Source organism: Papaver somniferum, chromosome 3 (genome assembly GCF_003573695.1).
Source record: "Papaver somniferum cultivar HN1 chromosome 3, ASM357369v1, whole genome shotgun sequence".
NCBI classification, from domain to species: domain Eukaryota; kingdom Viridiplantae; phylum Streptophyta; class Magnoliopsida; order Ranunculales; family Papaveraceae; genus Papaver; species Papaver somniferum.
In genome coordinates this window covers 229,200,297-229,213,105 of record NC_039360.1, presented here as the reverse complement: position 1 = coordinate 229,213,105, position 12,809 = coordinate 229,200,297, and the positions used below count along the sequence as shown (strand labels likewise).

Below are 12,809 nucleotides of genomic sequence, written 5' to 3'. Positions count from 1 at the left end.
TTTTCCCTTCGATCGAGAATAGTTTTTCCCAAATGGTTTTATTACTCGACAAGGTTTTTAGTGAGACGACACTAAAAACATAAAGTATGTTGAACGTTGAAGACATAAAGATCGCGTTTATATTACTGAAAATATCTGAATCAAAGAAATGAAACGCGATAATCGGTTAAACAACGTAACTTCCAGAATCAACAACAAGGTGTTATAAACATTTAAGTCACCAAAGTGATGTATGATAAAATCCTTTTGATTTCATTAGACTAATGAAATTTGTCTGACATCAGGGGGAGCATCTAATAGTGTGTTGAACTCTTTTCCTTCACCGAGGTTACTTTTTACCACAGGGTTTTGTTGCTCGGCAAGGTTTTTAATGAGACAATAACAAATACCGGGAATATAACCCAGCTAAGGCTATTATCTTTCCCACGAGGATTTCCTGCCTTAGGAGTTGTGAAGCAACTAGTCAACTTCACGGCGCAAAGTGATCATCTGCAACGGTCACCTTTACTTGAATATGTCGCGTTGTACTCTTTTCCCTTCGTCAAGGTTTTATCCCAATGGGTTTTCCTTGTCAAGGTTTTAATGAGGCAACTTATACGCATTCAACTATTTTATAAGTTTACTTAATCCAAAATGGTAGGATTAAGATAGGTTTTACATATATCCCATCCCTATTTTCCCTAGATCCAATCCCAAACACAAATATCAGATTTTTTAAAACCCTCTTGAGATTGGGAACAGTGCCACCACACAATTGATTAGATTTGGGAATTAATTCCCAAAATACGCAAATCATCATTTTTTAAGATCGGTAAATCAGTTTCGAGACCCGTAAATCAACGAATTCCCAAAAATTGATTAGTATTCTGAAATCTATCACTACTGATTGGAAAGCAATTTTGGTTCAAACTTGAGTGTATATTTTCATATTCTTCACAACACTGTCTTTCATCCTCCGATGACATGTCAAGAGATTTAGAGGCGATTTTTCCTCTCCTTCGTTTCTCCATGGCTAGAAGAAATGAATCTTAAATTCCTTCATCTTACTCTAATCCGTTTGCAGAATCTTTTAATATTGCTAGTTTATCAGAGGCAAACATTGGGTTTGGGGATTTTCCACCTTTGGAGGTTTTTAGAGACCCTAAACCTAATTCAACTTCAGATCCAAAATCAATTTCAATTTTGAATCAATCTCAGTCAGTTTTAAGCTATGCTGGTTGTCTTGGTAGCAACAATCTTCAAGCAATCTCATCAACCAAGCTTTCTTTTGATGAAGCTAAGGAAATTTATGGAGTTTCTATGCTGTTTCCAATTCAGGTGAACTCAAATCTCACTTTTATGATTGTGAATCTTATGTAGTAGGTTATTTTGTGGGAAAGAACTTTAATCCCCTTTTGTTAAAGAAAGCTTAATATCCCAGTGGAATTTGAAAGGTGATTTCTCCATGACTATTCATGGAGAACAAGCTTTTTTGTTAAAATTTGCTCAAGAAGAAGATAGGATTAAGGTGTTAGAATTGGGTTCTGTTTTCATATCTAAGAAACTCTTTCTAATTCGTCCCTGGTCCATTACTCTGGAGCAAAACATCAATGATATTACCTCAGTTCTGGTATGGATGAACCTCAGGCAGGTTTCATTATCTTTGGAATGAATTAGGATTATCTAGAATTGCTAGCATTGTGGGTACTCCAATCATGACCGATACTCCAACATCATTGAAAACTAGGATGTCATACACCAGGTTTTTGGCTGAAGTTTCAGCTGATTGTGAGTTCCCATCTGATTTTCATCTTCAAGTAGATAATATAAAACTGGTAGTGAAGGCAGAGTATCCTTGGCAACCTAAAGCTTGTTCTCACTGCAAGACTTTTGGGAATTCAGAGGCCAAATGTAGCTTAATTCCTAAGCCTAAGGAAAACCCCTCACATGTAATCTCAACTTCGGTAAATCCTGAAGTTGTAGTCCAACAAAGCAACGAAGGCGAGATGGAGACCAGGGTATCTACTCAAGTTGATGCGGTCACAGGTGTAAGAGACCAAACAGATGAGATTGAGATGAGGATATCTTCTCCATCTGATGAAAATTGGAAAAACCCAAAAAAGAAGAAAACTGGAAAAAAAAAAAAAAAGACAATGAAGAGTCTACATAAGTTTTGAATACTTATAGTGTTCTTGACTCTGAACTTCCTTTTAAAAACTTAAGTGATGAAGGCTATGTGATGGAAAAGAGCAAGAAAAACAGGAAGTTTGAGACTTGTTCTCAAAATGTGGATGCTCTTGGCAAGTTCTCTGCACTGTTGGGAGCACCTAGTGAGGGATTAGAAGAGCAAAGAATGGATATATTCACCGGTTTAGCTCACAACTACCAAAAGACTAGGAAGGAGAGGGAGCTTGAAAAATTGAATTCAAAGAGTGAACTGAACATTGAATTGCTAGGAATAGCACATAGTAAATCAAAAAATAAATTCTTTTGATTCTCTTTGTTGGTGCTATGCAGTTTGGTTTATAGGCTAGTTTGCCATCCTTTTAGATTTTTTAGTTGTTTGACCTAGGCTCTTGCTAGGGTCTTGTTTGCTCTGATATGAGCTTTGTCTTTGTCTTTGTCTATCTTCTTTTTTTTTTTATCCTTGTGTGCTTTTTTCTTTTTAATATATGGTTTAACCTTTCAAGTCAAAAAAAAAAACAATTTGGTTCATTTACATTTGTTTCATCTGCATCAGTACAATAATTAAACGTTTATGAACAGTACACGGGGAGTAGTGCGATAGCAATATATAGTAGGATTAATTTTTCTTTTTTTTAATGAATGATTTAGGAATCATATTTGAGAGAGAGGAAGAAAGAAGATGGTAGTTGATGAAGATGATAATAATCCATAAAAAGGAAGAAGGAAGACGGTAGTTGATGAAGATGATAATACTTATGAAACAAAGCTACTCTACGGCATGTTAAAGCAAACATATGGATTAACAAACATTCCAAACATCCAGCACACCTATTGAGAAGGAAACCAAGCAACAGACGGCTTAGCAAACTACGCTGCGGATGGAAGCCAAACAGGAAATTACTCCACCACAATTTGAGATAGAGCAATCCCACCTTGCATCAATCAAATTCTCTTAAATGATTTTAGAGGCATCAAATATCCCCGTGTAATTTCTCTTTAGTTGCTTTTTTATGTCGTTCATACTTCAAGAAAAAAAAAAAGTCCAAAATCAAATTTATAAATTAATAAAGCTATTCAACGGTATGTTAAAAGAGAAGGAGATACCAAAATCAAACTTATTTAATAATATGATTTCAAGCTAAATGAAGCTCTCTTCTTGGAGTTTCTTTTTATTTTTTATTTTATTTTACTTTTTCCTTTTCTTTTTTGGTATCAACTTCTTAGAGTTTCTAGCCCCACAGAAAATTATTAGACCAATAGGAATTTTCTGTTATTTCAAACCACCAATATTTACTCCAAAAAAACCCACCAAGTCTATCTACTAAACGATCACCCGAGATTCCGAGTCTAAAATCACAAAACGGTGCCGTACTTTTTGAGAAGTTCAAGACCCTAATATTTTCTCCCAAAACCCTAATTCCACCCTCTCTACTGTCTCTTTATCTTCTTTCGACACAATTTTCAATTACTCTTTTTATTACTCCGTAATTGATACGATTATATATGTTACTTTTTATGTGTTATGAATCTGGTGATAATGATGGGATGCTTGATGAAAAATCAAGTTATAGATAGAGAGAGCATAGAGGAAGAAACGCGGAAACAATACGAGAGATTACATTGTGTTTGATTCTCACAAATTTCATTAACAAATGCAAATGCCTTTATTGGCTACAGGACACTAGCATGATTATCACTAAGCCACTAACAATTACATGCTTAATAGACTCCTAACTATTAGGACTTATAACCCATGACTAAATCATGTAAACAACCCTTGAAACTAGGAAGCACTACTGCATTAGTTACATGAATCATAGCACATTAATTTTTGTGAACAAACCACTAATACATTACTAGGAAAAATCCAAGACTTTGTAGTTTGAGTTTAATAAAAACTCCACCAGCCTCCCTTAAACTCAAACTACGATAACAAACTTCATATGTTGTTCCATGGCAACTAGCAGAGACTTTACCTTCGCCTTTTCCCGGCATATATCCCACGCTGATTCCGTTTCATTTACAAACCCACCTACTTACTTCACTTGTAGGCATAGTATGATTTCCCCGGCATATCTTATCATACCATGGCTCAATCAACCTACTTCACTTGCAGGTACATATGACTTCCCAGACATGTTGTATCATAACTATTACTGCCACTTGAAATCTTCCAGCTGCTTTCGTCTTCAATCACTTCTATTATCTTCACTAAAGGCATATTCCTTGTTTGGGTTATAAAACCCACATATAAGGATTACACTGACACCTTATACATCATGCGACTAAGAACCACTAGATTATTAAGCTTAATTTATTGACCCATAGAATTGAAACAGTGTTAATGGATAAAACAAAGCCATTAACATTTACAAAAACTAAATTGACTGAAAATAAAACAGATCTTTGCTTAACTTATCTTTACTTGGCATGCTCAAACTGCATCACTTCTCGTTTCATTCATGGAGACGAACCCCACATCAACAGACCTTTCGTTAACAAGCTATAGATGTTGCTCTTTCCCTGCTCGCCAGTCATACATGAAACCAAATAAAAATAATCCTACCTTACTAACAGGATTACCTGCAAACAGTTTGTGAGCACCTATGAAATCCAAGCTCTTTCACACAGGCCTTTCCCTGAACATCTTTTGAACCTTGTTCAAATGTTTCTATACTGCCACCAAGTTCATTAACCCTCACTTCAGCCATTTTGTTTCAAAGCGGCGTCAATTCCTTGCTTACAACATTGGTAACTCTCATAGAACTCCAGCAAACTCCCGGATCAAACTTTCACCTTCTTTTGACATACAAAAGAAACTCAATCACAACACAATGAGACTAACTAAAACACCCTCTCTAATCATCTATCCTCTCTGAATTTTACTAACACCTCTCTCTCTCTACCCTAGCTCTGATACCATGATGAAAATCAAGGTATAGAGAGAGAGCGGAGAGGAAGATCACTAAACCACTAACAATTACATGCTTAACAGACTCCTAACTATTAGGACTTATAATCCATGACTAAATCACGTAAACAACCCTTGAAACTAGGAAGCACTACTGCATTAGTTACACGACTCTTAACACAGTAACTTCTGTGAACAAACCACTAATATATTACTGGGAAAAATCCAAGACTTTGTAGTTTGAGTTTAATAAAAACCCCAACAATGCTGATACTTTCACCCCGCGAATCGCGTTTGTTCCTATCTAAAAATCAGTAAGTTGAATCATTGGATCTGTTTAATGTGTATCCACTTCTCCTCCCTAGTCCTTCTGTTCTTTTATTTTTTTCATCTCTCTATTTTCGAATCCAAATTTAGATACCCTTTTGATTTGGTTTGATTTTAGTTTAATTTAGTTTTTGATTTTATTTCTAATAAAGTCTGCGGGCATCCAACTCAAAACCAATTGGCAATGAGTGGAGAGGCCCTAATAGATTATAAATTGCAGGATCTTAAATAACCCAACCATATGGGACTAATAATCTCAACACGCCCTCTCACGTGTAGCCTCCGCGGGTCTTACAAACACGTGGACAATTAAATCGGGTGACGCGGAATAAAGATGCGGTCAACTGACTCGACACAAATAGCCTGCTCTGATACCATGTTAAGGATCGAGCAAGAGAGAGGAGAGCATAAACGCGCGGAAGCGTAAAAGACTACATTGATAATAATTCGGTGTATTAATTTTCATGGTTTAATAGCCTATTTATATTGTTCACAAACTTGACTACCACTCAAGGTACTTACCTAACTAAGATCAAACTCTAAACATAGACACTTTTCTAATATAACTCTCACAACTTAACATGCATATCTCCTAAATATAGACTCTCATATATTATTTCCTAATATATACATACTTGACTACTTAATTATGAGAGGTGGAAAGAAGCTTTTCCTCCTGTAATCCCACTGGTTGGTTTGATTTCTTTAAGATACGAATTGACGGATTGTGAACTTACAAACATTAAACATCAATTTTATTTAAAGTAAATTATTCCTCAGACTCGTAGGTAAACCGTGACTCACAGTCATACAACGCTAGACTGATAAATATGCTTTATTGCCGAACCATTTCGTGTTGAGAATTTACGTCCGTTGAGTGTTCAAGTCGATCGTTGGCCGCAATAGGGTTTTGCACTCAAACCGCTACACCAATACGGATAGCATTCCACGCTTTGACCCTATGAGCTACACATCCACTAGACTTGGGAAGGTGAACATATTCAAATTTCAACATACACAATTAGGTTTTTCATTTCGTGTGCACCTCTGTTGCGACATTGGATGTTTCGGGGCAACTTTTGTATGTGTCGGCCAAAAAGAAACAAAAGGTTTTTACTATACGTGTTAGACATGAAATGGATTCCAATGTCGAAAGTTTGACTAAACAAAATTTATCTGGTTGCAGTATGTGAGTTCCAAGAGAGCACTCGTTAATCACTTTACAAAGCACACCTCAGGATGAAAGTTGATTGAATATTGAATCTGTGGAATATACTAGTACATCAGAAGAAGTAGACTTATACTCGACATTGAAGTTATGTCCAGGCCGTTTAGGATGGTTAGGATTAACAAGTAGCAGTTGCGTTGTGCTAAGAGAAAGTGAGCAAAGCAAGATGAAGAAGTAGAGCTCTTACTCGTATTCATCGACATTGAAGTTACATCTAGGGTGTTGAGGATGGTTAAGATTAACAAGGAGCAGTTGTTTCGTGCGAATAGAAATGAACAAAGCAAGTTAGTTTTATCAGAAAAAAACAAGCTTCAGAGAGATGGGTCTCCAATCTTGATCCCTTGTTAAATCCCAAGGTACCTCATTTTCCATTACTGGTTCTCAGATTTTGTTATCTAACCGATGTTATAGTGATCATGCAAAAAATACGAACGTATACAAAAAATGAACGTATCAGTATTTTGTTATCTAACCGAATAGGGGGTTAGTCCACGAGTGAGTTGGAGGGAGTTTAATGTATTTTGAATCTTGGGGATTTTGAGGGAGTGTAAGAGAGTATTGGGAGTTTGAGAGAGTTTGGTGTGTTGAGTGTAGGGAGTTTGAGAGACTCTCCCAAAATCTCTACTTTTTTGAGAGATTTGGAGTGAGGCAAAAATACACTATAAACTCCCCAGAACTCCCCAGAACTCCCAAAAAAAAAACAAACTCCCTATCATTCTAATTTTTACCACTAACAGGGAGTTTAAGAGTTTCTTTCAAACTCCCCCACGACTAACGGGGTTTTCTAGGGAGTTGGGGAGACTCTTCTAAACTCTCCCACAACTAACGGGGATTTTAAGAGACTCCCTCGAACTCCCTCATGACTAACGGGAAAAAACAAAACTACACCCAACTCCCCCAACTCCTTTGAGGACTAACACCCTGGAAGTTTTATCTCTGTTATAATGATGATCTTGACTTTATCCGGTTTTCTTTTTCCACCTTCAAAAATGGAAACATAAATTAAATGCTAGGTATTAGGATTTATTGTAGTTTTGGATTTCTGTAATTCGGCGATTTTGATCCAAAATGTCAATTTATGTATGTATGGATGGATAAATTGGGCAAAGGATTATCCAAATCAGGATGTTGATTTTGTGAGGTATTATAGGGACAGAGACCAATTTATTATCTACTAGGATGTTTTGAACCATTAGATAGATGATCCAAAAAAGTAAGGGATTCAGATCTTTTGCCTTACCCAGAGTACTTTGTCTTTTTAATCATTTGATGTTACTATGTTAGAGTTTGAGATGTTTAATGTTTGAATTAATTCATGTGATTTACAAACATATTGGAAGTACAGTAAACTTTGAAATTAGAAAAAACCAGTAGTTGGTCTTGTTAATTTGATGCTTCAGTTGAGCTTGTGTAATCTTCTACTTGTCCATCAATCTTACCAGATACATAGAAATGGCTATCACCTGCATTTCGATTAAGGGAAATATCAAATATAGGATTGGTAATGGGTTCCTTGCAGTCTTCTTTGCTGCCGTATTATGGAGGAAATTATAGGCCTAAGTTTATGTTCTTATTTTTTATCCGAAGTTCTGAATCTACCATATATATATATAGAAAAAACATGAACGTTTACAAATATAGACAGATAATATGTACAAGTTAATGTCAATTTTGGGTATTTGCTGGCTGCTATACAGTCGTGTAAGTAAAAAAATAAATAATAAAGCAGTATGTACAAGTTAATGTCATTTCTGTTTATTTGCTGGTTGCTACAGTCGTCAAGTAACCGAATAGGTATCTCATATGTATGGGCATGAGAATGGAAATGTCTAAGCACATGACACGCCCATCCCTCTCTAAAGCCGATTAATTTTCATACCCTAGATTTCTGAACTCATATAAATAATTGTTTTTGAACCAACTACATGGTGGGTTTTGAAGGATTATTTCAACATTCTATTTTGAAGGATTATTTCAACATTCTAATACGAGAAATTATATTAGACATACTAAATCAATTACGAATTGAATCTTTTCCTAATTGCAAATCAGTAAACTGAATTGCACTTAAGAATTGATTCAGTTGGTGCTTCGATGGAAGGAAAATTTCAAGTTTCATAATTAGAATGACATTATTGTTTTTTCTCAACCAACATTTTGTTTGATGTACTTACACCATCTTAGTATTTATCTCTATTTTACTAAAATTCAAGTATTTCGTATATGAGTATAATTGCATTCTATCTGATGAGAGTTGTATGTAGGGGTTGTTTTGCATGATTTAAAATAGTAATATTCGTACTCTAGGGAATAGTATAGGTCCTTCAATTGTGTCATGCAGGAAAGCTCGTAGGATCCAAGTAGCCTGCACACGGTTTGGTGCGGTTATTGGTAAAACCGTTGACCTAACCGTAATATGATCGGTTTTTCATTTCAAAAACCGTCACCAAGATGTTCATAACTCGGTTCGGTTATAAACCGAATAGAATCGAATCGGTTATTTTCTTGTTTTCTACGGTTTTTAACCGATTCAAATTCTGTTCTTCCTTGTTGATTAAAAGAAAAAATTATTCTCATTTACTTAATATTTGTATATTACAAAATCCATTTTTGGGATTAGATCTTCATGTATACATCTATTAGTTACAAATCCCTTTGAAGATTCATGTGAATTTATACAAATTCGTACACCTTCTATCCAAAATTTCATCAGCAACATCTAAAAATTTAAACCCTAATAAATCTAACAAAAACAACTTGATGATATGTGTGAATACAAAATTAGAACATCCATAGCATCTTGTTGTTTCTCATCTTTGATTAAACCCCAACCCAATCCTTGCACAAAAAGCAGAAAACAACACTAAAATCATCAAAAAGTAGATCAAAGAAAAACTAAAGATGAAAATAAGATTAATAATAAAACCCATTAGCAAACACAGTAAGATAATTGAAAAAAATAATAGAAAATTAGGAATCCAAACCGACACAGAGAAATCTAGTTAAACAATTTCAATTCCATTTTAATTTCTATCTCTTCAAGAAAACAAAATAACCCTAAAATTTTGATATATCCATCAACCCCTGTAAACACCTAATTATTCTTATCCTTCACCATTTTGAGGCCCTACCACGGGGTTTCATGAGAGCTAGTTTTTGCCCAACTTCGGGTCCACATTGTTGAAAATATCCATTACTTTACATCTCATTAGAATTCACAATAAATTGAAATTAAATAAACTTTATACACTTTCAGATATAGGGAATCAGAATATCTACATATATACACATACGCCTCTTATCTAAAACCCACTATTTTTGCGCCGTGGATAGCTTGTTGAACCATCCAGTGAATAACTGTTTCTAATGATTTCTTCAACAAAAAGGAATGAGTTTTCATGGATGATTTCAACATTCTACTATTAGTGATTATATTAAACAAATGAAGTCTAGTATCACATGAATTAGTTACATATTGTTGATCAGTCGGTAAATTGATTTACAATAAAAAAACAGATTCAATTGGTACTCGACTTAATATGTCTAGTATATATCAAGAATAAATTCAGTCAGTGCTCCGATGAATGAATTATTGTTAGTTTCATAATTGGAATGACCTTCTTGTTTCTTATCATTCAACATTTTGTTGAATGCGTTTGCATCATTTTAATATTTATCACCCATTTGGTGATGGTTCTGGTAAGTTTATAATACCCTAATATAAGTATTTCATATATGAGCATTATCGCATTAGATCCGTCGTAAGTTGTATTTAGGGGTTGTTTTGCATGATTCTGGAAAGTTTCATTCATACGCTAGGAATAGCATCGGCCCCGCCTTTATGTCATGGAGGAGAGCTCATGAGATCCGGTTGTAGTATATCTGGGTTAACCGAGAAATATATTTTAAGGTGTCCACCACGAGGTTTTATTGAGGTGGTTTTTACCCGCTTATAGGTCCCACATGGATGTGAATCACTGGAAATTCTGAGAAACTTTCTCGGGTCAATCAAGAATTATTGTTTTTGATATGATTATATGTTTTCTAAGTAATATAAAAAAATAAATGGTAATACTCAAAATCTGAATTTGCTCTAATCCTTTTAGAACATAGGTTAATTTAGGATAAGCTTAATTGTTCATCAAAAAAAATAAAACAAATCTAATTTCTTTTGAGAATAAAACTTAAGAGTCGGCTCAGATAATACAAGGATATTTGAGAAAAGTCAATAAGATAACACCTTTTACATTTTAGATAATCCATTAGGGTAGATCTAGATCAAGGTGCCACCCACATACGATTCATCTAATTCCTCGAGCCTAACATCCGTGTTTGGATGGTTGGATGCGAATAGATCCTTGGATTTATATTAATCTGTGAAAAAAATGAAAGAAAAACTAATAAGAATATTATTTATGATATATAAACATTTCTAAATCATTCTTTAATAAATATCCATATATGTTTAATCAAAACTTCCATAAGCAAATAACATCGAGTAAATAATAAATTAATATGGAAGAACTGATTGATTGAGTCTGTTACTGCCCAGATCCAAAAGGATCTGAGCAGTTTAAGGTGGTCGGAAAAAAAAACTCTTTTTCTACGGAAATCGCCTTTTTTTTCTTTCAGAGAGGAGAGAGAAAAATAACCTATTCTTTTAGGTTAGATCAATCAATCCTTCTTTTAGAATAGTCAATTTTTCTTCCTGGATACCGCTTCAAAACCCTAAAAATCAGCCTCCATGAATTTTTCAGTCTTCGTCGGCTGAATCATCGATTCATCGGCCCATCATCATCATCTAGGTCGCTTATTCGATGTTGCTGTGGTACTCCTTCGTTTATTGGAGATCTGATTCATTTTGATTATTTGCCGCTTCTTGGATTTGGTTTCTTCTTCGACGATTTTATCATATCTGGTTATTACTCATTCTTTTCTTCCCTGGATACCAGCTGAAAAAGTCGAATCCCTCTCTCAATATGAGGTAAATCATTCACATGTTGATACTTCCCAAATCTCTAGATCGTAATTTTTTGAAGAATTTTTAGGCTTTTATCAGGCTACCAGTTTTTCATATATTGATGTTGGGTGTGGTATGTTGCTGCTTTCTTCAATCATTGATTTTATGCCAGGAGTTTAATTTTAATATCTATGAACCCTTTTGTTTGTCATACCTTTGCTTTGTATGACCAGAAAATAATCCTTTTTAATCATTAAACCTTGATCCTTATATCATTATTAGCAACTATCTTGTTTCTTCCCTGTTTTGCGTTTTGTGTAGTATGCAAATCCTTTGCTTTTGCATCTGTTTTGGCTAGTGAAGCCCTCTGTTTTCCTTTTGTTTTTCCTCTATGTTCGGTTTCATGAATGTTGTGAGGAAAGTTCCCAAACCACCAAGTCAGTCCCAGTTTAATGCGTTGGTGGTGTTTTTTGTTGTTGTGTTCTTCACCTTGCCTGTATCTTTTAGGTCTGTTTTAAAAAAATAATAATAATAATAAAAAATATCTTGGTGTGTTCCTCTTGTTCAATTTTGGAACTCAGATTTGTTTGAGAAGTTTCTAATTGTTTTCATATAATAGTTAGTATTTCTCTCCAGGGATTTCGAGTTGGTTCTCTGTTCAGGAATTGGGTCTTTTTGAAGGTTTTTATGATAAGGGATTAGCCAATTTAGTCTCTGGGTTTTGTTTTGAACTTTAATATGTTCTTCTTAAAAAGAGTAATGTGTTCGATTTAGCTTCTTCGGCAAAATATCAACACTTCACCCAACATCAGGACACCCTGAAAAATTCCAGTTCTTGCACAGGTAAATTGGTAGTATTCAACATCAGCTTCAAATTTGTCCTTATATTAACCGAATTATAAATTACCATCCCTGGTGCAATTCTGGTGAATCCTAAGGAAAGCCATTTCTAAGATTGTTAGAACCATTTAAAAATCTTGACCAATTTGACAAGCTATCGCAAGTAGCAGCATAATCATTTTCTTCTCAAGACAGAAATCCTAAGAATGCTTCAATCTACAATTTCATCATGTATCATAGCAACAACCTCAAAACCTATTTTGTATGCATATGGGACGATGAATGCAACTCCTTTACTTGTCAGTTTTTAGTCAATTTTATTGTATTTCACCTTTCAGTAAAGTTGTTTCCCCTTTTTTAGTTGTGAGTAGATTAAG

General features: G+C 34.7%; 1 long non-coding RNA gene across 1 annotated transcript; it reads left to right on the top strand.

Annotated features, from left to right (window-relative positions):
- Positions 1 to 668: 668 nt before the first annotated feature.
- Positions 669 to 3,247, top strand: LOC113362238. Its single transcript, XR_003365647.1, has 2 exons — positions 669 to 1,317; positions 2,815 to 3,247. It is a non-coding gene; the product is annotated as an uncharacterized LOC113362238 (long non-coding RNA).
- The last annotated feature ends 9,562 nt before the right edge of the window (positions 3,248 to 12,809 follow it).